The sequence below is a fragment of the Narcine bancroftii genome, chromosome 1 (assembly GCF_036971445.1).
Source record: "Narcine bancroftii isolate sNarBan1 chromosome 1, sNarBan1.hap1, whole genome shotgun sequence".
Lineage (NCBI taxonomy): Eukaryota > Metazoa > Chordata > Chondrichthyes > Torpediniformes > Narcinidae > Narcine > Narcine bancroftii.
In genome coordinates, this window is record NC_091469.1 from 262,088,937 (window position 1) to 262,116,909 (window position 27,973).

At 42.4% G+C, this 27,973-nt stretch overlaps 1 protein-coding gene across 1 annotated transcript in view; it reads right to left on the reverse strand.

The window, feature by feature from the left end:
• LOC138742504 (large ribosomal subunit protein P2-like) overlaps positions 1-27,062 on the reverse strand; it is a 479,457-nt gene extending 452,395 nt beyond the window's left edge. The window contains exon 1 of the mRNA XM_069897012.1: positions 27,058-27,062. The gene's annotated coding sequence lies outside the window, so the exon portion shown is untranslated. The remainder of the gene's footprint in view (positions 1-27,057) is intronic.
• Between the last annotated feature and the right edge of the window lie 911 nt (positions 27,063-27,973).

Genomic DNA, 27,973 nt, shown 5'->3' on the forward strand with positions numbered 1-27,973 from the left:
GAAGGATATCCTGGCAGTGTTTGTCTGACGCTGGTGAATTGCAGAGCAAGGTGGCTGGAAGTAGAATGCTTCTGGTGGATTGGTGTTGGATGTGACTGTGATAACTGGTTTGGTGAAGGAGGTGACCTCTGAAAATACCTAGGAGTTGCAGAATCACCACCAAAGGCATGCAAGCATATCTTTGCACATTCGTCTCACCTCGGATCCAAAAGGTTTGGCCTTGCATGGCAGGGAAAGGTGCATGTTATGTGGTCTGGTGCTCTGAAATATCATTAGCTTCAGACCTGCAATGAGCTAGGCAGTATCCATTGGATCTCCTCAACAACAGCTTCAGTTTTTGTTCACTCCATGTTGAGCAGAGAAATTAACCTTGGAGCCATTTGACAACATCAAAAAGAGGAAAATAGGGTGAGGTCACAACAGGGTCACACGAGTGCAGTGCTGGCACACTTCTAGTTGTAAATCTGTCTCAGAAAAAAATCAAGGCCCTAGATCCAACTAGGATCAGACTATTGAATTTTATTCAGAACAAAGGTCTTTTTCATACAGCAGATTGAAGAGGGAAATTGTAATATAAATAGTATTTCAGTTACTGGGACAATTAATCCCAGTTCCTTTGATACGTTCTTGCACCTCTGAAATCGCTACTTTGCTTGTGTGAGTGAAAGTGTCACCGGCGTTTGATAATGTTCAGCTTGGCTGTAATAGCCACCCACACTTCTCCGGACAAGTTATTATTTATAAGTGGCGCTTGTTCCCAGTAAAGTGCCGGCAATAATGTACAAGCCTTTTATGCTGCAAAATGATCAAAGTAGCACAGCTTGTAATCTTTGGAGAATATGACTAGTTCATGTATAGCACTACTGTAAAATTAAGAGTTTGGTAAATGGGAAACAGCTGCTGAACACTGTAGGCGCTTATGTCCTATCTAGAATACAGTACCGGACACTAAAACCTAATTGTATTCTGGCCTGTGATTCAACCTCAAACAATATACTCAAGTCTAGTTTCACAGAACAGTAACTATTCCAAACAGAAAAAAAATGTTATTGATGTTTCTTTAAAGAGCAAGTATCACTTTTGATTTTTCATATAAACCCAACATTGCTAATGGAGACGCTGATGTTTTTCATGGCATTTTATTGGTGTTTTATACTTCAGAATTCCCTGTTTGACAGCAAGCATTTGATGGAGAAATGATTAGGGAGTGGTATTGACCACTGTTTTCTGTCCAACTGTTGACAGTGCAAGAGACCCTTGCTTGTCACACCCTTGTTTCCGACCTCTCTCTCTCTCGAGCAAGCAGTTTTAAATAAAGAAAGGCCCTCCCAAAGGGTTTCTCGGAGACTTCATAGATCTGTTTTCCTTTGGTTGTCATCTAGTCAAAATGTATTTTTTTGTTATTTTAATATAATTAATATCCTGCCTAAAAATAAAATTAATTGCAAAAAGGAAAATATTTTTTCAGTGCTTATTGGGGAAGGAAATTAAATTCCTAAGTGGGCAGTTATCTCCCTCTTTAACCTTTAACATTTGTGACATTTCCTTTGTAAAAAGCAAGTGCTTTCAAAAAAATCAAATCACTATTTGCTTTATTTGAAAACTTGTTTTGTCAGTAAATATGGGTCATATAAGGAAGCTGAATTTACTATTGCCTGCCAGTGGAACTGATGCATTTATATAATTTAGTGGTGTTACATGGCTGCAGTGTAAAGCATGCAGATTAATTGCTTGTTCCTCCAAATGTCAATGGCATGATTCAAATAAACACTGTTGGGGAGATGTGTAGTTAGTTCATTGAGGTGCTGTCTGTTCAATGTCGGAGTTGTCCTTAGAGTAGTGATTTGCCATGAGCTTTATCTGGGGACCATGTCAATTTAAAGTTCGTTGAACTTAGCTCCAATCTCTCAGGTTCAGTCCTGATCTCGGGTGCTGTCAGTGTGATATTTGCATCTTCTCCCTCTGATCTCTTGGGTTTCCTCCCTGTGTACCAGATTCTTCCCACATCTCATGTTGGTTGCTGGGTGAATAGGCCCCTGGATATTGCCCCTGACGCAGTGGTTCTCAACCCTTTTTCTTTCCACTCACGTACCACTTTAAGCAATTCCTATGCCATAGGTGCTCTGTGATTAGTGAGGGATTGCTTAAGGTGGCATGTGGGTGGAAAGAAAAAGTTTGAAAACCATTGTTTTAATCATACCTAATGGACTTGTTATGTGCGTGGTTTCAGAACTCCGAAGGAAATGGGCCAATGACAATTTTTCTCAAGCAAAATATTTCAGTAACAATTAGGACCAGAGCAATGATCTTCAACCTTCCCTTCCCACCCACATAACCACCTTAAGCTAATCACAGAGCACCAACGGCATAGGGATTACTTAAAGTGGTATGTGAGTGGAAAGAAAAAGGTTGAGAACCACTGACTGCCCTGATGTGTTGCTGAGTGGTGGAATCTGGGAGAGTTGATGGGAAAGATGGGAGAATAAAATGGGCTGGAGCTGGATTTGTCTTTGATGGTCAGCATGGATGGTATGTTTCTGACCCTATGACTCAACGTAGTCCCACAGGAAAGAAACATCGTCGGGTAGGTCACTGTGAGCCACGTGCGGAAGGCTTCAGCCTCCACCAACCTGAGCTCCACCCCCCCCCCCCTGCAGGAGAGATTGTGCATTAGCCTTCTTCTTTGGCTTGGCTTCGCGGACGAAGATTTATGGAGGGGGTAAAAAGTCCACGTCAGCTGCAGGCTCGTTTGTGGCTGACCAGTCCGATGCGGGACAGGCAGACACGATTGCAGCGGTTGCAAGGGAAAATTGGTTGGTTGGGGTTGGGTGTTGGGTTTTTCCTCCTTTGCCTTTTGTCAGTGAGGTGGGCTCTGCGGTCTTCTTCAAAGGAGGCTGCTGCCCGCCAAACTGTGAGGCGCCAAGATGCACGGTTTGAGGCGTTATCAGCCCACTGGCGGTGGTCAATGTGGCAGGCACCAAGAGATTTCTTTAGGCAGTCCTTGTACCTTTTCTTTGGTGCACCTCTGTCACGGTGGCCAGTGGAGAGCTCGCCATATAATACGATCTTGGGAAGGCGATGGTCCTCCATTCTGGAGACGTGACCCATCCAGCGCAGCTGGATCTTCAGCAGCGTGGACTCGATGCTGTCGACCTCTGCCATCTCGAGTACCTCGACGTTAGGGGTGTGAGCGCTCCAATGGATGTTGAGGATGGAGCGGAGACAACGCTGGTGGAAGCGTTCTAGGAGCCGTAGGTGGTGCCGGTAGAGGACCCATGATTCGGAGCCGAACAGGAGTGTGGGTATGACAACGGCTCTGTATACGCTTATCTTTGTGAGGTTTTTCAGTTGGTTGTTTTTCCAGACTCTTTTGTGTAGTCTTCCAAAGGCGCTATTTGCCTTGGCGAGTCTGTTGTCTATCTCATTGTCGATCCTTGCATCTGATGAAATGGTGCAGCCGAGATAGGTAAACTGGTTGACCGTTTTGAGTTTTGTGTGCCCGATCATTTGATAAAAGTGATGTAAAGTGAAGGATGCATTTCCCAGCCAAGTTTGATCCCTGCTCATGCATGCTTCCTTATTCAGCAACCCACATCTCAGATGCTGAAGTACTGAAAGTTAAGAGAGAGCAAAGGGCAATAAGTCCTCTACCTGAGGACAAGTATCTCTATCCCAGAGCAAATTAATGAGCAAGTGCCAGTACCTACAGTCAGCTGTAAAGTTGCTTTGTGGAAGTAATTTGTGAATGGTCTCATGGCAACAGGTTCTGCTTGAATTGGCAATAATACTTACAGGGCGGTAATAGTGGCAGGATGACTCCTAGATGCTGGCCACAAATTATTCCCAAAGATGTAGCAGGGCAAAACTCCCTGCCCTATCCAGCCTTGTCACATTGAACTGTGGCATCCTGTGGGTCTCAATGGCGACTGCCCTCAAGAGCTTTGTCTTCCTTTGAGGTGAGAGGTTAAAGTCCCGGCCTCTCTTGATGGAAGGGCTGAAGATGGAAAGGAATTATTTTCTGGGACTTTTACATGTGATCTCAGGCGGGATGTAATAAAGTGAGAGGAAATTCACTGTGGCGTGCATAATTTGCCCTGCTGCCTGATGCAGTGAAATGCTGACTCGCTTTACCTTGGCAAACTCTTTGAGGCTATTAATCTTTTTTTTCCTCATCTGCCTTCAGAGTGTTTGTAACTATGTTTACTCTGGCAGGCAGCTCCTGCCAAGCAGACTTTATGGAGCGGGATTTCCTCTGTGCTGCACTGGCGACAGATCTTGGTACTGGGTTGGTCACCACCCACCTCGTGACTGCACCCCTGACCACGCCAGGTTTTCCAATGCCAGGTTAATCATCGCAAGTGGGGTGGGTGCCAGGGCTGGCTGGATTACCACCTGGTCGCCAGACCCAAGTGGAAGGAAGTGGTGGGTGAAAACTCTGACAATGTTGCGCGATAATGTGGAAAGTCAACGAGTTTATTAGAATTCAGTTTTAATTGCTTAGGATTTTTGAATTGCCCAATGACCTGTTAACATTTTAAATTCTTCTCCTATATAAGACCATTCCGAGGAATGTGTTGACATTCCCCCCCCCCCCCCCCCCCACCTCCCCGACTTAGCGCGAGTCACAAAACCACAGTGCTGATGGATCATCTCAGAAACAGTATGGGTAGTTGGAGGAAATGGTGCGCAGGCCCAATAATACATGAAGAAAGTGTTCCTTTAATGCTGTCCTCCTCTTTAACTATTGTTTCATGTTACTGGTGCTGCAATAGTGTGAATGGGAAGAAGCAATTAGGGAAAAAAAAGTATGACAAATGCTGCTGGATTGTTCTTCAAGTTGTTTCATGGATAAAGTCATTTTGGTGGTAGTTTAAATTTCTATCTGGTTTCATTTAGAATGAGAGTGAATAGGGACCAAGACAACACCAATCAGAACTGGGTTAAAAAAAGTGATTAAACGAGCAAAGAAATCCACATTCCTTTAGTTAGAGCAACACCTGGAATCGCCTGCTTGCATTTCCTATTACTTCCATTCTCAACAATGGAGCGATCATTTTTAACAACTTCACTCTCCGTCCTAACGAACCACACAGTGCAGAAACAGATCCACCATCCTCTCCGACCATGAACCATCCACCCACACTGACCTTGCACTCATCTCCTTTATTTTGTTATTTTCACCATATTCCTATCATATCTTTGCGTCTCAAGCCAGGAACCTGCTTCAAATCATTAACAAGGCTGAGTCTCCAGTGTGACAAGTGTGAAACTCACACCTTTGTCACAAAGGTGGTTAGATAAAAAAAATAATAATCCATTATTGATTACAAGAAATCTGGAATTGGGTTGTCCTGCTTCCTATCCATAATTCTTTTTGTCCAAAATTATCTTCCTCTTTCTGACTTCTCTCATCCTTTAAATTCTCCAATGTTTGGCTCACTGTCAGTGTTTGCCTTTGTAAGATGAGGAAAAACTGCATCTAAATGAATAAGGTTCAGTTTCTTAAGGTTGTTTGTCAGAAAATACCCAGTGCTGTGAGAAGGGTTCATCTGTGAATGCTCAATGACAGGTTATTTCTAACATTTAGGCAACCATTTAAAGAAGACAATTACAGAGCAAAGGATTACAATAAAAAGAGCATCAAACAAGGGCAGCATGAGAGTACTGTTATGGGGCCTGATGGTATGTTACCTCCCTGGTGCCAGGGTCTGAGATACTCAGATTGAGTTCACAACACTCTAAAGAGGGAGGGTGAGCAGCCAGATGTCGTGGTCCATATAGGGATGTGGGTCGGAAGGGTGAGGAGGTCCTGCAAGGAGAGTTAAGGGAGTTGGGCGCTAGTTTGAAGGACAGGATCTCAGGATTGCTACCTGTGCCAGGTGCTAGTGAGGTTAGAAATAGGAGGATACTGCATCTTAACACGTGGCAAGAGGGAGGCCTTTAGGTTTCTGAATCATTGGTCTCTCTTCCAGGGAAGGTGGGCCTGTTCCAATGGGACGGTTTGCATCTGAAATGGAGGGGGTTAATATCCTTGCAGGAATGTTTGCTAGTGGGTTTAAACTAGATTTGCAGGGGATGGGTGTATCTGTACAAGCTGGAAAAATGGGCTGTAAAATGGCAGATGGAATTTAATGTTGTCATATATGAGGTGTTGCATTTTGGAAGGACAAACCAAGAAAGGACATATGGTAAATGGTAGGGCACTGACGAGTGTGGTAGAACATGGGGATCTGGGAATACAGATACATAATTCCCTGAAAGTGGTGTCACATGTGGATAGGGTTGTAAAGAGAGTTTTTACATATTGGCCTTCATGAATCAAAGTGTTGAGTATAGGACTAGGGATGTTACGTTAAAGTTGTATAAGAAATTGGTGAGGCCAAATTTGGAGTATTGTGTACAGTTTTGGGCAGTGGCAGATTAACTAACACCCAGGCCCTAAACTGAGCTTTGATAAGGCCCCCCCTGACCTTTCCCCCCTGCCCCGTTGAATGGAATAAAGTGAAACTATTTCATTTATTAGCCTTCGGGGTTATGCCCGCGAATTTTCTAAATTTATCCTGAGTAGCATCGGCGATTTGGCATACTTTTTAATTTTAGGTTCTGTTAGCCCAAATCGCCTTGATCTCCTTTCTGGCTGAGGTGAAGAGCTAGCTGTCTTATTCCTCAGTGCACATCCTGGATCCTGGCTTGTTCTTCCTCAACGGGACAGGACTGGGTCCTTGGCTTGGACAGTCTGGTTTCTCTGAGGCTCGCTGAGTGCTCTTCACAAATTCCAGACAATGTCAATTTGGTTGCAGCTGGTTGATACGCTCTTTCTTTCTTTGGCTTGGCTTCGCGGACGAAGATTTATGGAGGGGGTAAAAAGTCCACGTCAGCTGCAGGCTCGTTTGTGGCTGACCAGTCCGATGCGGGACAGGCAGACACGATTGCAGCGGTTGCAAGGGAAAATTGGTTGGTTGGGGTTGGGTGTTGGGTTTTTCCTCCTTTGCCTTTTGTCAGTGAGGTGGGCTCTGCGGTCTTCTTCAAAGGAGGCTGCTGCCCGCCAAACTGTGAGGCGCCAAGATGCACGGGATACGCTAAGGCACTACTATTGGGGGGGGGGGGAAATGAGCGACTGACGACTCGGCTGCCCTGCCACAGTATACAGCAGAAGTGGAGGCTTTTCCCCGAGGTTGTTCAGTGGCCACACTGCCGCAGTAGTCGCTGATGATTCAACAAAACCAACTCCTGCCTGTAACCTGGCCAGACTACAGAACTGCCAGTAAAAATGCAGGACATCCTTTCACATCAAGCTTCAGAATATCATCGCTGATTTCAAGCTATGCAGTTATTTTTTTACTTCATTTGATTTCTCTCAGTAGCATTGTAATTTTTTTTCCACGAGGATGTCAAAACGATGCAGAAAGAAGTGACCCCATGTCCTTACTCTCCCCACCTCCCAGTTCAATGGTCTGTCCATGCTGGATCCTCCCTCCTCTCTGGGGTTGAATTTGTACTTTTGTTCATCGCCAATGGGATTTCAGTGACAGGGAAGAGCACTTGGGAGTGAATTGATCACAGCACACATAACACAAGACTCGTTTCTTTCCTTTGAACCTGCCACACCACACACTTGGAGTGACCATGTTCACAGAGAATGGCATGTGCACGATGTTTGTGATGTCCATGATGCCAAATTAAATGAAATTCACCCTGTCAGCACATGATCTTTATCTCACAATGCCCTGCATAAAGCCTCTTGAATACGTCCATCAGTTCTCAGCTGCCTCTTCCAGACACCATCCACAACTCTGTAGAAACTACTTCCCCTGCACATGAACAAATGTAACAGTTTGAGCTTCATTTTCTTGGATGCTAGATTTTGTTCACACCCACAGGATTGTTTTCTTTCCTTCTATTTTTGAGGCTGAATTGATAGATGGGACCGAGATTCCACTGCTGATTGATACTGGTGTACCAGTCGTTGGAACCATTCCCCTTACCTTCTAGGCCTCTAGGCTTTAGCCTGCTCAGCCTAATAGTTAATTCGCCATGGAGTTTTGGTCACCTAGCTACAGGAAAAATATCATTAAGATAGAAAGACTGCAGAGAAGATTTACTAGGATGTTGCCCTGACTTCAAGAACTGGGTTACAGGGGAAAGGTTAAACAGGTTAGGGCTTTATTCCCTGGAGCATAGAAGATTGAGGTATTTAAAATTATGTGGGGGATAGACAGTGTAAATGTAGACAGGCTTTTTCCACTGAGGACATAGGTTAAGAGTGAAAGGGGGAAAGTTTAGGAGGAACACAAGGGGGATCTTCTTCACACGGAGAGTGGTGGGAGTGTGAAACGAGCTGCCAGCTGAGGTGGTGAATGCGAACTCAATTTTAACATTTAAGAAGAATTTGGACAGGTAGGTGGATGGGAGAGGCATGGAGGTCGGTGACGCTCGGCAAAAAAAAAATGGTTTGGCACAGACTAGAAGGGTCAAAGAGGCCTGTTTCTGTTCTTGTGGTTCTGAGAAGTCTGAATTGCCTCATGGTTTCTACGAGATGTTTGCTATTGTTCTGAGGTTGGTGTCTGTGGCTGAAGGTTGTAGTTACAGCCTTTGTCCAGGATCTGAAAATCTGAATTGGAATCAGTAAATTATGGACAGGTAGCAAGAGAAACAGTTAGCATTACATGTTAATGAAGCCAAGTGTTGACTGCATAGTGCCATGTGGCACTGATGTAGGCCTTTTGGCCCACTCATTTCCTGCCAAATACTCATTTCTTCAGATTCCCTCAACTGGAACTCAGTCCATGGACTACTCAGCCTTGGCAATATGTGCTTTTCTTGAATGTTATGAGACCTATTTTATTCTCTCTCTCTCTCTCTCTCTCTCTCTCTCTCTTTTCCTTCTCTTTTGCTCTCCTCTTCCCTCCCACCTCTCCCTATTCACTCTCTTCTGTTATTCTCTATCCTCTTCCTCTCCCCCTCTCCATTTCTATCTTTCTTTCTCAAATTCTTCAGTTGAGAAGCAATAAAAACAAAAAAGTAAGAATATGAGAATGAACTCTTGAACCGGGGAGTAGAAAATGCACATTAGCCACGTGAGGTGAGGGGGGTTGGGGGTACTGCATGTGACATACTGGAAGGTAACCCTTATGTAACCAGATCATTTAGGAGGGGAAAGAAAACCGCTGAGACTTTTACCTGGGAATAACTGAATAGGCAAGGGTTGCAGGAACGTGCTGCCAGCAGTTTCTTCAAAGTAGCCTGCTGTTTCCCCATGTAAGTGTCAATGAGTTTCAGATTGCCCATACAGATAGATGCGAACGTGGACGAGTGGAAATTCCTGGCAATCTGCCACCATTGTCCTGAGGATTACATTCCAGCACAGAGTGCAATTGGGCCATTTCCCTTGCACTTGTGCTGAGGAATCTGATTGAAAACGTTGAGGACAATTAAGGTATAAGTCTCAGTATTTTAAATTATTTTTTATTGTTGAGTGAAGTTAAATACACATAAATGTATTTGTCTTTGAGGTATGTCTTGCTTATTTTCATTTAAAATTGTAGATAATTTGTTTAATTTTTATTAGTATTGTTTTAAAGTGTTAGAATCATTACAAAAACATTGTATATTCTGACAGCTGGCTAAGCTGGGAACACGGTGTGGGGGAATACAGTGGGGGGGTGAGGGGGGAATACAGGGGGATACAGGGGAGGGGGGAATATGGGGGATATGGGGGAGGGGGAATACAGGGGGTGATATGGGGGGAGGGGGAATACAGGGGACGATATGGGGGCGGGGGGGAACATGGGGGGGAGGTGTATGGCTCTGCCAGCTATCAAACTGAATGAACCCCATCAGACACCTGAATGAACCTCATAACAGTGCTCTCATGCTGCCCTCAGATGCCTACTGACGTCCTCTCATGTCTTGATGAAGGGCTCAAGCCCAGAATGTCGATGATGTATTTTTCCCTTTGCTACATCAAGGGCACTGTTTTGACCTGCTGAGTTTCTCCAGCTTTTTGTGTTTTGGTGTCTGCAGATGTTCGTGACTTACGTCTCATGCTGCTCTCGCTTGGCATTAACCGATCTTCCTTCTAATTCTGATCGGATACTCTAATCGCGTTCTTTACACGGCTGCCTGTAATGCTAGAGTTAATCTGTTGGTCTGTTTGCAGAAGAACCCTTCTCACTGGACTTGGCATTTTGTGACCTTAAACTTAAAAGTTGTTCCACAACATAGTTCTCGCCTTGCCTCCCTCCAAATGATGGTTGCTGAGAATGTGGTAAGCTTTGGGAGGTTCTCATTGAGGGGTGTGAGAACCTGATCAAGAGATCATTGTCAATCCTGTTGATAACTACAAAATCTGAGCAATTTATTTCCATTGCTTGTATTCAAGAAGACCATTCCCCCTTCTAACCACCAATGTGAACTGGTCAAATTGTTATATTCTCTTTCTGTTGAGAATTCTGAGACTGAGAAATTGCAATGACGATGTTTATTTTTAGCCAAGACTGTTGGGAAAAAGAAATTGCAGTCAACATTTGATATGAGGGGATCAACAAACAGCAAAGCAACTTTACACCGGTTAGGGTGCGATTGTCTGTGGCATTGCATCTGTAGTGTTTGATCCATATAACTTTGGACACATGCATCGCAAGGAAACACCAGCGATATTATGCACAGCGTTTCCTTTAAAAGCAACAAATGCCACACCAGAGATCTCCTTATAAACAAGATAATGTGGCTCTCTGTGGAAGAAAATTATTTCTAGTCTGCTGGGTACATGGGAATGCCATCTGTGGAATGCAACTGCTCATTGTTGAATAAAGAAGATTGCATTATTACAATAATATATTCAGTGAGTTTTCTCCAACTATCCAAGAGGTGGGCGGGTAGGTATCAGGGAGAAGCTTCAGAAAATTGTTTTTTGGAAGTTTTCCCATGGGCCTGCAGCACATGGATGTGTTAAATGGCTCAGATAGATTGGTAGAGAGTGGATTTTGTATCTTCGGGTTTAGATTGGAAGGGGTGGGGTTTAGAGTGGGCATGTCACTGCCACGTTGCTGCCACCAATGCTAAAAATGGGGCACCTTCGACTGAATTGGCAGTGACATGTGCCCACACTAAATATTAATTGGAAGTGCTAAATGCACTTCTTCCACACTCTATATTCAGATTGTTCCATCGAACTGTTCCTCAGCAGAAACACTGATGCATTTTGTGGAGAAGAGGGATTGGAGTCGAGATTCTAGTGTTGGGTACTGATTACAATGGTGAGGGAAAAGGATTGATGGGTGTCAAGAAGGTTCTGACTGGGATTCTTTCGAGTAGGAGTGCCTCACTACTCCTAACGATTACATGGCCCATTTTTTAAATGATTAATTCTTTTAAGCAAAAAGCTGCCTGATGGTGGCAGCCTCTGCTTAGGCCACAGCAGCTACTGAAGGCTCTTGAATGAAGCCTGCTCAGATCCATTCATTGGGGACCAATTTCACCGTTGATCTTAAACCAGATTGCAGGCTGCTCATTAATAGATGCAGGGCACCTTGCACCTATTTAAGCAAGTAATCCAGGATCCCTTCAAATCAAGTCTAGTTAATTTTCCTGTGGACTAAATTAATGGGATGATTAGACTTAGGTTCTGATATCACTACATTCAAAAACCAGACTGAAGTGCATCTGCTGTCATTGCAAGCGTATGACAGCTGATGGACTGGTGCCACCACCTCCTGTGCCTCCATAACCTCTGTCCTGTTCAGCGGTGACCCCGAGTACTCTGCTCCTCCTCAATCCTCCTTAACCTCTGGTACCAAACCCCCACCCCCAAGCACGAGGAAGCTGTCAGCTTTGGGAGCTCTGCTTGCCATCACACCCTGGTGAATCCCAATTCCTGATTCCCAGAAACTGGAGGCCAGCATTCTGTAATATCTTACCATCATATAACTAGTGAAATTTGATGGAATGGTCAGAATTTTAGATTGTTTCATGCCGAATGGAGAAGTACAAGGCAGTTCTTATGCTGAGTTGTAAAGAAAATGATTAATTTTATGTGGTTATTGATGGCAAGGCAGCATTTGTTGCCCATTCCTATTTGCCCTTGGGAGTATGGAGGTCAACTACGGTCTTTGAACCACTGCTGCCCATGTGGTTTTTTTTTAATATAATGGTGTCAGATAGATTTTCAGCATTCTGGCTCGGTAGTGATGGAGGCAAGGTGAAATAGCCCAGAGCAGGCTGGTGTGAGAGTTGGAGGAGTGGGAAGTGTCGTGTCCACTATCTTTATCCTTCTGAGTGATTCTGTTTGGGGTGTTGGAAGCACTGCTCAGGAAGCCGCAGTGGAGCATCCAGTCACTGACACCCAATGCAGTCACCATGTTCTACTGATAGAAGGAAAAAGTGCTAAATAGTACCAGATAGACCTCCAATAAAACTGGTTGGTGATAAAATGGAAAATGCTGTTTTATTGCAGAAAGAGACAAACAGAGTTAACGTTTCTGCCCTTTATTGGAGATAGAGGGAAAGAAAAACATGTTTTAAATGGGGAAGGATGGAGAGAACACAGAAAATATTTATGACAGGGTGGAGACTAAGGTTGTCCAGATTATGGAATTTGGTGCCAACCAAGAGAGGGAAATAAATACAACTTAATCTTCGCTAATCTGTCTTGAGAAGTGTAAATAGAGGAAGTGAAAAGGAGCAGTCAGGGAAAAAAATGACATGCGGGTAGACTGCTGGAATGTGGTTGCTGGAAATCTGAAATGAAAGAGAATGCTGGCAATACTCAGTATGTCAGGCGGCGTCGATGGAGAGAGAACACCTGGGTTAATGTAACAGGTGGACTGTCTTATATCTGGCCTGGCCAATACTGACCTTGTATTAAAGGTGGCAGTTCTGACATGTATTGGAAAGGCAGATTATCTGAAATTGTTAAATTCAGTATTGGGTTTGCAGGGTTGCAATATGCCAAGATGGTGTTCCATGAGTTTATGTTGGGCTTCATTGGAATAGATCAATATTGAATTAAACGATTTCAAATAATTATTCTAAATGTTAAAAAATCATATTCATGGAATATGACGGAAAGACCATAGTCCATCTGGGTTCGCAGCAAAACCTCAAGCCCCATCACACTGAGCGCTGGCACACTTCAGGGCTGTGCAGTCAGCCCGCAACTGTTCATGCTGTTGACTTACGACTGCACTACCAGATTCAGTTCCAACAGAATCATAAAATTTGTGGATGATACAGCAGTAGTTGGCCTCATCAGCAACAATGATGAGTTGAATTACAGGGAGAAGGTTGAAAGGCTCATAAAATGGTGCGAGAAGAACAACCTGATTCGCAGCACTGGCGGCATACCAAGTGCATGTGGCCAGCTATCAAAAACGGTAACAGATCACAAGAGAACCTTGTGAGACAACGGCAATGACAGCTCCCTTCTGGGAGCACAGATCGACAGGAAGAAAAGGCTGACACCAAAGAAAGCTCTGTCTCCCCCTGAAGTAAAGGCTTCTTGCATAGCTGTGGCTGAGGTGAAAGGAATTCTATCTAGGGTAAACCCACACAAGCCAGTGGGACCAGAGAATATTCCCAGCCGGGTACTAAAGGATTGTGTTGACCAACTGATGGAGGTCCTTACAGAGATCTTCAACATGCCATTAAATCAGTCCATCATCCCCAAGAATTTCAAGGCAGCCACCATCATCCCAGTACCAAACATGGCGAAAATAACAGGACTCAATGACTACCACCCGTGGTATTGACCTCCACCATTATGAAATACTTTGAGCTTCTGTTGATGGAATGCACCAAAGCGCGCTTCCCAGAGACATTGGACCCATTTCAATTTGCCTGCAGACGGAACCGTTCTATTGACGATGCTATAGCCTTGTCGCTCCACTCCGTCCTGACCCACCTGGAGAATGACACTTCGTATGCCAGGCTGCTCTTCATTGACTTCAGCTCAGTGTTTAATACAGTCATTACTCGAGAGGCTGGTAGAGAAGCTGAGACTCAACACCCCTCTCTGTAACTGGATTTTGGACTTCCTATCAGAAAGGTCACAGTCTGTCCAGACTGGTGCACCCAAGGGGTATGTGCGTAACCACTCCTGTTCATTCCACTGACCTACGACTGCAACACCACATCCAGCTCCAACAGAGCCATCAAATTTGCAGATGACACAACAGTAATTGGCCTCATCAGCCCAATTCTCTGCACTACAGAGAAGAGGTGGATAATCTCATGAAATGATGTGATGTGAACAAGAAAAAGGGGATGATTGTGCAGTTTAGGAGGACCAGAGATGACTACACTCAACTACACATTAGTTCAGTTGGAGAGAAGTGGAGAACACCAAGTTCCTCAAGGTCTACTTAAGAAGTGACCTATCCTGGACACACATCTCCTCACATGTCACAACGACACAACAGTTACTGCATGTCCTCAGAATGCTGAGGTGGGCAAGGCTATCAGCTACCATTCTATCAACTGATAGGATAGAGCAGGAGCTCTATCTCGAGTGTCCTGCCCGGCTGCATCACAGTGTGGTACGGTTGCTGCGGAGTATCGGAACAGAGGTCAATCCACAGGACCATAAAAGTGACAGAGAGGATTACTGGTGTATCCCTCCCCCTCCCCCCTTCCTCCATCGATGCGATTTGCTGTTTTAAGAGGGCTCGTAAAATCAGGGAGGACCTACACCACCCTATTCCAGCTACTCCTGTTGGGACAAAGATACAGGAGTATCAGAGCCAGAACCACCAGGCTGAGGAACAGCTTCTTCTAACAGGCAGTGAGACTGTTGAATGACTGCTAAAACAACTATTTTGTTTTATTTAGTGACTGTACTATTTATTAATATTTATTTTAATATATGTGCATATGTAGTGTGTATATGGTTCATTTGTCTGCATGTGTGCTATGTCTGTATGCGTGGAGTGAAACATGAGAAGTCTGCAGATGCTATTATTGTAGTCAACACACAGAAATGTTGGAGGAACACAGCCAATCTTGCAACGTCCATAGAAGGTAAGGATATATTACCAATGTTTTGGGCCTGAAGCCTTGATTCCTTGAGGAAGTTGTCATGCTTGAAATGTTGGTAATGAATGTTAACCTCCTATGGACACTGCGAGACCAGCTGAGTTTCTCCAGCATTTCAATGTCCGTGTGGGTGTTTTGCACTGTTCTGCACCATGGACTAGAGAACGCTGTTTATTCAGGTTGTAGTGGTAGAATCAGATAACAAATAAAATTGAATTTGAACATGGACAAGAAAAAGGAGATGATTGTGAACTTTAGGAGGACGAAGATCGACTATTCTCCACTATGCATTAACGGTTCCGTTGTGGAAAGACACACAGTTCCTTGGTGTGCATGTAAGGGACATCCAACCTGGATTCAGGAAGACTGAGGAGGCCAAGGCTCCATCTTGACAACCTTTAGCAGGAGCGCAATTGAGAGTGTCCTGTCTAGCTGCATCATTGTGCGGTATGCAAAACATCAGATCAGAAGCCTATACAAGGTTCATTAAAACAATTGAGAGGATGACTTGGGTCTCCCTTTCCTCTATTGGCGACGTTTCCTGTGAGCGCTGTCTAAAGAAGGCTCAATGGAGTGTAGATGACCCTTTTCATCCAGCTCACAGTATCTTCAACCCACTCCCATTAAGAAGGTGGTACAGGACCATCAAAATCAAGACTGCTATGCTGGAGAAGAGCTTCTTCTCACAGGCCGTGAGACTGATCAACTGTGTAAATCATCCCAAATATTTATATACATTTACTTTTGTGATCTATCTGGACAGTGCACTGTGTGATTTTGTGTGTGCACCATGGTCGAGAGAGATACTGTTTTGTTGGATTGTATTTATACCATCAGGTGATATTCTTTTCAAAAATAATTTACACAGATTTGAGAGAAATAACATACTTGATCTTTTGTTATACTTAAAATTATCTAAGTGACAAACCATGGATTACACGCAGTAATTTCACTAATTCTCAAAGGAAATGGTGAACTTGTGTTGGAAAAACAGAACACACAGTAAGTTTGAGCTTGGTATCAAGGTTCCATTCTATGATTAGATGAGAACATCATTCATGTAAATGGGTGATTGATGGTTGACATGGACTTGGGGGCTGAAGAGTCAGCTTCCATGCCTCATCTCTCTTAGATTCTACCCACAACTGTTCTCCAGACCTGACTGTTCCTGGTTTTGGCCCAGGGGCATCTCTGGCTGGTTTGAAGCTTTCCAAAGTGCTTGAAAGAAGCTGGTAAGGCCCAGAATTCTTACCTATTCAGGATGGAGGAAAAGTGATACATAGTCAAAGAATGCAAATTAGAGGAATTAAAGTGTTTTCTGCTCTCCAGCACATCCTGTAGAAGATCCACACCCTCCACCAAATCCTGCCAGAAAGTCTTTGACAGCTGGCAATAGCCTTCTCCCAGCTATGTCAGCTCTCAGCGTGGTCATTGATTCAAAATGTTTCTGAATAACATTCAAAAATATTTAAAAAACTTTTAAAGACATTTGCACTTTAATATTTTTAAAGATAGAAGTAATTTATGTTCCTTAAATTAACATTAATAATTAAAATCATTAAACAAAGCAAAAATAATTTTTAAAATTCCTTTGTATGTCAGATGCTCTCAGAACCTGCACTAGGCCTGAACAGGCACAGCATTGGAGGACTTCAGTTTTGATGTGTGGATCCTCAGCAGGATTGACCTTACAAAAAAGTAACAGGAATTTATGTAGAAAGTGCCTTCCACTGCAAAATATACTTCACACGTGCATAGATCTCATTGACTCGCTGCTTTTTGGAATTTACTTGCAACATCCTGAGCCACTGGATCATGATGCTCTATGGAGTAATATAGATTATTCTAATCACAAGGAGAACTTTGATGACTTCTTCCCAACCCCCCCCCCCCCCAAATGAAAGTGGGTATCACTAATGTACACTATTCTAAGAGGTAATATATAATACCTTTATTGTGGGACAAGGCTGAAACCCAGCACAAACTAATAACATCAGTCATTTTTAAGGTTAACCCTTTAATGGTATTTTTCTGCCTCAGTTTTTTTGTGCTGGAGATTATGGGTCCATATTAAACTATTATTCCTGATTTGGCACAGTGGGAATTACATTCTGTTAAATTGCAAGGTCGACTGAATGTGTCTCTGATCCTGTAGATTCGGTTGTTCTAAAATTGGGACTGAGACTAATTGTTCAAACTGTGTAAAATAAATGCTAATCTGAATGTAACCCATGCTATATTTGTCCTGAAAGTATCATCTATTTACTAGTGAAATCTAGGTATCATCTTGAAAAAAAATTTACATTGCTAAAGTAAAGTTTTATCACTTTTTTTATTTACAGATCATTATCACTTTCACTGTGGAAATATTTTTCTATTAACTGTAGCATGGGTGCAGATTCAGATTGGTGTAACCAAGATAGAAATGGATAACAAGTATATTGTAATAAACTCTGTTTGAAGAAATCCTTATAACTATGATTGGTTTTATAAAAAGTAATTTCATTCAAAGTTGTGACCTTAATTACTATTAATCAGGAACAATGTCTAACCCTTTATAATAGAAGTCAAGGAGATAGTTCCCCTGAAAGAAGACCTGGAAAAGGAAAGATTTGATGGGATAAAGAGCAATGGTTATCACTGACATCAGTACTGTAAGTAAGGCACAATATGGGTAAACATACTCCAGTAGATTCATGATCTAGACTCTGTCCAGTAACTACTGGGTGCTGGACCTGCATCAACTTGTTACACTAGCAACACTTACAATCAGATAAACAATAAGTATTGGTCTACTTGGAGTGCAGTGTGAGCACGTTATACAAGGAACGTTCACTCCAGCTGAAAGCATGCATTCTCAAGACCAAGCTGCTTTGGAAAAGTGTCAAGCTAAAATATGAAAAGGCCTCAGTATAGTGAAGAATGAGAATAAAGGACCACTAATAAACTCTTTTCTTTATACCAGAATAGTCTTTCCTGAAAATGCTGCTGTAGTTGCAACTGAACAAGTTGAAAGGAAAACCCTTCAAGTAAATCTACATTCCGTCTTAAGGATTGGATTGAGAGGCAGCACATTCATTATTGCAGACATGTTTTTATGTCAAAGGTCAGACTTTAACCTTCATGCCTTGCTTTAAAATATGTTTACAGTGGTTGTTCCCAATGCACAGGAAAGGTCATGATGCTCGCACATCTGCCCCAATTTGTAGTGTTTGGCGTAATCCTAGAGGTACTTGTTCATTTCTGTTCGAGAGAAAGATGCGTCTTGCGAATGAGAGCTCAGGATCTGGGGTCAAGTCGGCACACACAGCTGCAATGAGCTTTGCCTTTTTTAGAATATATTTGTGACAAATACTCAACACATTTCATTCTCAATCCAAATGATTTGAATGCTTTTCAGATTGCTTCCTTCATTTGCATTGTGTTGGGATTAAGGCAGGCACGCTCCAAAAAAACACAACAGACAGGCAAAGTCTGATTGTGCTTGTTTCACCTTTCAAAATTTTAAAAGCTAACCTCATGGTTAAGATAATTTTTTTCTCTCGCAAACGGATGAATGAATCTGACATCTTGAGTACAAAGCTGGAAACAGATAATTCCGGCAATTGTCTATGTTGTCATCATTCTTCACACATCATTATCAACCATTTCCCCTTTAACAGATTGAATTAATCTGGCACTGAGGCATCCTGTCGGTTCCAAATGTTGCTTCATGTCTAGCCATGTGACATTGTTTACTTTTCTGGGCAAGACGCTCATTTATTCAACATCTTTCCCTCACAGTGCTTCCATGCATGTGGTCAGCCTGAGAACAGTTACATGGCCTTTGTCTTCATTAGCGCAAAGGTCTGTTCAAGGTTTTCTTTTTGCATAAATGTTTTGCAAAAACTGAAGAAATAATTGTAGAAATGGAGCAATTTCTTTCCTGAAGATTTTGTTTTGAAAGTTTCAGTGTTTCTTTTCGCAAAGTACTTGACAGCCAATTGAAACAAATCAGTATGAAGCACCTGATGTGACACGATTTCCTTTAACTAGTTATGAAGGAAAAGTAATGAAACAGGATCGCCCTTCAAGACAGACTTCCCCCTACTAGCTCCACCCCTGACCCCGATTTCAGAACGTGCACTGATGGTCGATCTCAGCACAGTTTCTTGATGAAATATTAGGAGGAATTTCCCATTTTAACTTTTTTTTTCTTTCAAGGATGGTTCAAAGTTTGCTCTCCAAGAAATAATCCTGTGAGAGAGCAAGTCAGATCATTGGATGCGAGATCTAGATTTGTTTTGAGTGGGGACAGCTCTGTGTGAAGACCGCATACCAGTGGTAATACTAGAGGACTATGTTAAGTTCCTGGTCTTCGCCACCAGTATTAATAATCTTGACAGTGGTGCGGTTCACAAGCTTGTGTGGGGCGCATACTCTTTGTCAACCGGCAGTGGAAGATAACAACCTGATCAAGTTGCAATGATGGGTTGGGCTTAGTCTGGCAGCTGTCAGTTACGGCATCTATCATTTGGATAGCATTAAACATGTGTATGAGTCATATCTGCTCCTGAACTAAAAACTGCTGATGGAATAAGGCCTGTACTTACATGAGACTAAGCAATATGTAATGCAAGTGACCAAGAATGTACAATCAGTATTTGAAAGAAAAAAGGGTGCATAGCAGTATAAAGCCAGCCAGAAGCCCTCACAAGGTTAGAGGAATTGGTAGGGATCTTGTGTCTGAAGAAGTAAGAAAGTAATTACCACATGCAAGGATAAAGAGGAGTGGATCAGGGTAATAATGCCAGTTGGTGAGTTGTATTGCTGTATCGGAAAAAATGTGTTACTTTGCAGTGGAATGGGAGGAGAATTTCCCTGACAACAAATGATACCATTAAGATCCCTGGGCAGGGAACAGAACAATGAGGTCATACATACATGAGAAGGGAAAGGCTAGATTATGGTTAGTAGTAAAACTGAGATGTACAAGATTTTGATGGGTGGCTCTGAATTTTTGTTCATGGCCAAGACACAGAGATGCTGCAATGTCAAAATGAGTAAAATGGGTCTCAGAGGCACGAAAGATCTGAGCTATGGGGATGGACAAGATGGGAGGCCTTTCTAGGGCTACTGGTGACTGTGGCCCTCATGGACTTGCAATCGAATAGGCATATTGTAGGACTGAGCCATTCCCTGAAGTAGGCTACCGCTGTTAAGGACAGCAGTTTCTGTTTTCTCTGGTCACAAGTATGCAGAAGTGTACAATAGCCCATGACTAAAAGGAGAATTTTTTTTAACATCGAATGCTGTGGGATTAGTTTGGTTTGTGAGCTGGGAAATGAGGGAATTCAAGCAAAGCTGATTGACCCACTGAAGTCTGAGGCACCAGAACAGAATGGAAAGAACATGTGAATCCGTTTAATCCAGCATCTGGCTCTGAATGTGGGCTGGGAAAATGCATATACAGTAAAACCCCTGGTATCCGGTTTCTATGGGGATTGTAAAAGTGTACTTCCCGGTTGCTTGAGACTTACTCTTACACCTGCATTAAGAATAAACAGTTTCAAAGACAAAAATACTAGACTTCTTAAACTGAACAAAATTCACTTGCACGAATGTATAATCTTTAAGGCATTTTACCTTATTTTCAGACGCATTCTTTGAAAACGTTTAACTGTTGCTGCATCTGCAGGTTCCTCCTTCTCCACGGAGCCGCCCGAAAGACTAACAATAACATTATAGATAATTAATCCCCTCTCTCTCAAGTTTACAGATAAAGCCTGTAACTGAGGCAACTCTTAATAAGCAGGGATAAAGAGACATTTTAAGAGAGTCACCCCAACGACGAGTGGCATCAACCAGCTCTTCATCCTGTGCGACACCATTTTATTCAAACACAACTTTATTCAATGAGTAAAGCATGACCTGGGCACTCTGCTGGCTGAATATTTGCTTCCATCTTCACCAAAGGTTTATGTGTTCCTTCTGAGAACATTTACTTTTACAATTTTGAACTTATGCATATTTTACTTATTGTTATATTCTTACTTATTTTATTTCCTAAATTTATTTTCCTTGATATTCTTTTCGGGTTGCTTGAGGCTGCCAGTTTGTTGAATTCCGATACCAGGGGTTTCACTGTAGATATGGATGGTCGTGTGAGCTTTTTGATGGGTATTTCCATGCGGGCACAATGGGAGACTGAGCTGGAAGCTATTGGTGTCAAGGGCTTGGAACGCCTATACAGGATGGCCGGATGTTTTAGTTGCTACCAAACAGAATACTTTGCATGAGTGAGCCATTTCCTGACGAAGGCAACTGCTATTAAGGATGATAGTTCCTCTTGTCTTTGGACTCAAGTGGACAAAGCTGTAAAATGGGTTTTGTGGGGAAAGCAAAGAGAGGCAGAGTTGCCATTTTAATGTGAAGCACTAACCTGAAGAAGGCAGAGCATTCACATTCCAGGACTGACAGTCCCTTGGGTTGGCAGGAGAGATTGCTGGACTTGGTTCCGTTCGATGGTGATGGCCCAGAGTACTTTCTCCATAATCAAAAATGCTGATTGGATTGAGTCATTTGAAATGAGGGAATGTCTGTCAAAATGTTGGTTCATGAAATCCTAGAGCAACTGAAGCTTGCTTAGCTCAAACTGTCATTAATTTTTCATTCGGCATGGTCACCTTATTAGAGTGGTCACTGTTCTGGTGAGGCCACTGCATCTGGAGCTCACTTGACAAGTAGAGCATCCCAACAGTCTCAACCAAGGTGAGTCTAAAATGAGAAAGCATGGAATTAAGTTCAAAGGAGGAAAGATTTAAAAGGGACTTGTGGTGCACCTTTTTCCACACACACAGGGTGTTATGTCGAATGAGCTGCGGGTGGTGGAAGTGGGTGCAGTTGTGACATCTAAAATACATGTAATCGGGTACATGGATTGGAAAGGTTTTGAGAGATAGGGGCCAAACACAGGCAAATGGGATTAACTTGGATGGACAGATTGGTTATCGTGGGCAGGTTAACCTGAAAAGGTTTTTTTTTTTCTGTGCCTCTAAAATGAGAACTTTTTTAGAAAAGTCTTAAGTTGTGTTTATCAATCTCGGCTATACAAGCTGTTGAACTATTAAGTTGTGATAATATTGTAGTATTCACATTCCGAGCATTGGACATGAAGTAGAGCTTTGTTAAGCTAAAATGATGATTTTGCAAATAATTTGTTCTTAGCAAATTTTGTAATGCATGCAGTGAGTTAATCAATCGGATAAGACACCATCTAGACATTACTGTGGGTTTTTAATCTCTTAAGGGGAAAGTAGTATATTGGAAGCATATACAATATATCACTTAAATAATTGTGTGCTGTGTAATATGTCTTTTAATGCATTGTTTTTGTGCCACTGTTGTTTGTTGAATGTTGATCATCTTCAATAAGCGTTATCCTTTTGACTAAGGGAGAACCAACAGAGATTGCAACTGTGAAAACAATCTTCTGTATGTTAACTAACCACTGCACCATCTTTGTAGCATGATTTTTTTTTGTACATCAGCATTTTATTGCATTTTGTGAATGTACTAGAACAGTCAAGTTCCAAGGCAGACAGTCCCTTGGGTTGTCAGCAGAGACTGCTGGACTCAGTTCCCTATTGTGGTGATGGCCTAGAGTACTGTCTCCACAATCATAGAGGATGAGCTATTAGAATGAAACAGCTTGTAGCATCCTTAGACTTAGATCCTAAAATAGCACCATCTAGTGTGTTTAAGTAAATGTATATGTTTAAGTTCATTTTCTGGGTTTGTGCTACTGGTAAAGAAATGACATCTATTAGCTGTGTATAATGGAACATTGTGGGCAAACTGCCCATGATTAACAGTCCATTAATTTTAATCTTGATGACATAAGGTTGAAAAATTAGCCCTGTAATGTGCTCAATATTTTGAGTGTTTGAATTCATTAAAGGGCTTTTCAAAGAAAAAAAATATGGGTGACTCTTTCTGGATTAAAAATTCTAGATGAGGTAAAACTACACCCAGCACTCAATAGTGTCATTCTGATCCTCAAACACAAGATCTAGGCAATATTTTTGCAGTGGAAATTGTGCACCGATATTTGTTGAGGTCTTTATAAGCAAAATAGGCAGTGGTAAAACCATAGATTTTACTTTAAGAAAGAATATTGACTACATTCCAACATATAGGTTGATCAAAGCAGTCAAAAGCCCATTATTTCTATTCTGTCAAAGAGTGTGGGCAACAGCAGACGGCAAGATGTAATTTATGCCAGCAATTAAAAGTTGTTAATATGAAGGTCAGTGCTGACAGCAGGAGAAAAACATCCTGCCTTGGACTCACCAGGATTAAACAAACCTGGAATGAAATAAACTCATTTTGCTGCCAGCCCCTTTGGAGATCCCACCGGCAGTAAACTTCTCAGATTGTGCGTGTGCCTTAATTTGGATTCGGACACAGGTGCCGGAGGTAACAGGACAGCACTTCCCATTTCTAGTCTCCAGTGTGATGTATGTTTTTGCAGCTCGAGCCTCGAAACAATTCATCAAATTTTTTGATTTCTATTCCCAAAGAGGAAAAAAAAACAATCGCTGAGAGTTGGTGAGCAATATTTGCTTCATGCTACAGCATTTTTTCCTCTGTAGCACAATGGTTAATCATAAAACGTTAAGATAGAATTTAATAAATTATATTATGACTTTTAAAAATTTCTCAGCAAGGTGTTTACTTCTCTTTATATCAGTTGTTTTCAAACTTTTCTTTCCACTCACATACCACTTTAAGTATTCCCTATGCCATAGGTGCTCTGTGATTAGTAAAGGATTGCTTAAGATGGTATGTGGGTGGGAAGAAAACCGCTGTTTGAATCGTATCTAATTGACTCATTATGTGCCCGGTTTCATAACTCCAAAGGAAATGGGCCAATGACAATTTTTCTCATGCAAAATAGTTCAGTAACAATTAGGTCTCGAGCAGTGATTCTCAACCTTTTTTCCCCCCACTTGTATCCCACTTTAAGTAATTCCTTACTAAACACAGAGCATCTCTGGCATAGAGTACGGATTACTTAAGGCGGTATGTCAGTGGAAAGAAAAAGTTTCAAAACCACTGCTTTATTTAAATGTGAGCAGACTGTTGTATGTGAGTCTATTGGACTGATTGTTGCTGAATTCAGGAGTCTGTTCATTTCTATTCCTTCCAGTGAAGTCCATCCTTATCCATGGTTGGCTTGATGTCACTTCCCTTCACTCAGCCCGAGACTCTGCAGTGGGTGCTGCTAGCCCAAGCACCAACTCTGTCACATTACGAGAATCTACCCTGCTTGCAGTCCAGATTAAGGTAGGTTGAAATCAGATTTCCAATTTAAATGCTTGAATGGTTCATGGACTTCCAATAATTGTTAAATGAGGAGGGAGTCAGCAATGATATCTAATAAACCCTGACTGCCCTTCCTGATTACACGGATTTGGTATTGCTGGAGACCATTGCTTTTGGGGTAGAAGAAACCGACGACGCAGGTAACACCTTACTATACTACTGGGAATTTCCTTGGAAGCTGATTATTTCCATTATACCATTCTGTGAATCAACATCCAGTTCCACCTGTGTTGCCCTTGGAGGGCCATGCTAATTCGACCAGTTCAGAAGCAAAGGACATCTTATGAGTGGACATATGAAGATCTTTTTTTTTGCTTTGCCATGAAGGATTCTAGTGTTTCCTAGGTGTGCCCACTTGCTCCAAGCTAAGTTTAAAGTGACTTTGTTGGTTTGCAGTGTGCTGGTTGAACACTATCCCAAAGTCGCACAGATTATCCTGGGATGAGGTCTTTGAAGGTTGGAAAATTAAATGGGAAATAGTTCATTTATGGAGACATGTAGCAAGGTGCAATGATAAATTTGTGAGCAGTCCAATGAATCATCCCATATAACAGCAAGTAAAACACAGTATGAAGGTTATGTACTTTTATCTTTGCTATGTAACATGCACTGTTTGACCTGTTGATTTTCTCCAGCATTGTTTTTGCAGTATAGAAGTGCAAAGTTATAGAGAGATCCATTAGTGCAGAGCAAAGTGACATAATGCTACTATTGTGAGGATTATTAAATAGTTTCTGACTTTCTGTGCTGATATTGTTTGGAAGTCAACATATCATTTAAATGCAGGATGTCACATCCAATGTGGAATAGTTGGCAATCATATTTCATCTTGCTTCTCCAAGCTTTTCCAAGCTCCTCTCAGTCCTTGTCCCTTCATTTTTTACTTAATCCTTCCTCCCTTATCTTCCTCTCTCCCTTCTTCTCCCCCCCCCCCCCACCCTCCCCTTGTTCTCTCCAACCCTCTTGCCATCGGTCTTTGCAGTAACAATAGTAAAATGTCTACCTTTGGCAGCCAGCTCAACCATTGTCCTAGCCTAGCGAGGTCAAATGCAGACATTTGATGGCTGGCTCTGCTGCAACGCCGATGGAATGGAACTTGTTGTGAGTGGGGCTTGAGCCTGGCCTGATTTCTCCCCATGGTTCACAGATTCCCCCCACCTTGAGGGTGGCTGGTTTTGGGTTTTGTTGTCGGGGGAGTCATTGGTATTTTGCATTAGCTGCACAATCCAGGTTCATTCCCAGCACGTAACCTTTGTAGCTCACAAAAGTCAAAGGGAAGCCGAATATTTTGTATTTTTTTGTGTGTTGGAAAGACCAGCATTTATTGCTCATCTTTAGTTGCCCTTCTGAAACCATGACAATCTTCCTGGGAAATGTGCTTCCAAGGGGCTGTTGAGTAGAGAGCTTCAAGAGCCAGACATGGCACCCACCAAGGACTGGCAATATGTTTTCAGGTCAGGGTGGTGTGTAACTTTTAAAAGAACATTCTACTGTTGTTCCTCCAATGTTCTCCAAGGTGGCAGAAGTCGAGGGTTATGTTGGTGTTGTTGGACTGACCGTGATAATAGGCAAAGCATTTTGTAGGTGGTACACACTGCAGCCACTGTGTATGAGTGGTGGAGAGAATGAGGGCCAGACAAGTGAGCTACTATCTAATGGATAGCATTGAGCTTCTTGAGTATTGTTGTTGCTGCACCTCTTCCAGAGAGGGCAGAATATTCTCCCACACTCATTCCTTGTGGTTTGTAATCAGTGGATAGCTTTGTGTATGGAAATGAGTCAGGACATCTGACATTGACCAGCTTTTGTTTCCACAGTGTTTGGTATTGCTGGTCCAGTTGGCAATGAATACAACCCTCACCTCCACCCCTAGGTGGTAGATTCTGAGGGAATTCCCAACGGTAATGTCTTGTAAATGCCGAAGGGAGAACGTTGGACTTTCTCTTTTGGAAGATGGTCATTGCCTCCCACTTCTGTGGTTTAAATAGGACTTCTTATTCAACAGACCATGCTTGCTTGTTGCCTCAGTCTTGATGTGTGAAGTTGTAGACCATTTCATTTGCTGATAAACTGTGAATTTTATTGATCTGTATCAATCTGCCCTTGAGGTAGCAGATTTCCTATTTTAACTTTCAGTACAGGACTGTTGGCAACCTTAGTGGGAGTGCAATATCAGTACTCCAAGATTTCAGTTACTTTAAACTAGGATTGTACAGGGCAATGATTAAGTGGTACTTTGATGAAAGCATCTCATGGAAACTGACAAAGTAAGTGGAGAGAAATCATTTCCACTGGTAAGGAACTCCAGCAACTTGATCTTAAAATTAGAACCAGAGCTTGAAGGAATTAATTCAGGGTACAATTAAATAGTTGAGTAAAATGGCAAAGAATGTGAAATGAATGCTAAATCCTGAACTGATAAATCTCAGTTCACAAAAGTACTGGGGAAACTCAGCAGGTCAGGCAGCATCGATAGGGAGTAAAAGGAAGTCAATACTTCAGGTCTGAGTCTGCCAAAGAAAGCACTAAACATTGACCGATCTTTACATCCTGCGGACGCTGCCTGACCTGCTGAGTATCTCCAGCACTTTTGAGTACTGCACTAAATCCCATCATCTGCAGATTTTCTTGTTCAACTCCACGGATCAATTTCAAATCATTTTGGGAAATGTGCCAAATATGGATTAGAGTTAAGCCTTTTCACATCATCCAGGGTTCTCTCAACAAGTTATAACTGGTGTTTTCATATTAGAAATTAAAACTGAGTGCTCGTCAGTTCTGAATGAATTTGTCTCAGAAAAATGCAGTCCATCTTGGTGTACACTCTAACTGGAATTTAGTTCCAATGTACTCTACATTGAAATCTTGCAATCAGATGTTTCAGATGTAATTGGTTTAGTTGCTGCTCAGGATTTTCTGAACAGAGGAGGCAACTGATGGGCCACTCAACCTTCCTTCACTCAGCACCTACTCTGACTCCACTACCCATCTTGCCTTTGACTAGTATTTGGAACAAGTTGGAGACATTACTATTGAGGCTTTTAGATAGGCACGTGAATATGGAGGGAATGGGGGGGGGGGGTGGTGGTATATGAATTGTGTGCAAGCAAAAGCGACTAAATTTTTTAAAAATTTAGGCGTACAGCACGGTAACAGGCTCTTTCAGCCTACGAGTCAATCCTGCTCTATTACGCCCAATTGAGCGACAACTGCAGCACATTTTGAATGGTGGGAGGAAACCAGGTAAACTGGAGGAAATCCATGCAGACATGGAGAGAACATACAAACCTCTTACAGACAGCATGGGATTGTAACAGCGTTATGCTAACTGCTACGCTAATGGTGCCACCCCACGGTTTTGCATCACATTCATACACTGACATTGTAGGCAATGTCTGTCCCATCCTCTGTTCCACACAGTTTCCCTTTGTTGTCATGTTAGTATATTTCATATTTCCTTAGGGCAGTGAAAAAGACCATTAGGTCCATTAATTTTATGCCAACTCACTGACCAAGCCCATCAATGTCCTACCCTGTCTATTTTCCTGCAACCTATTCTCTCTCATGTACTCAGTAA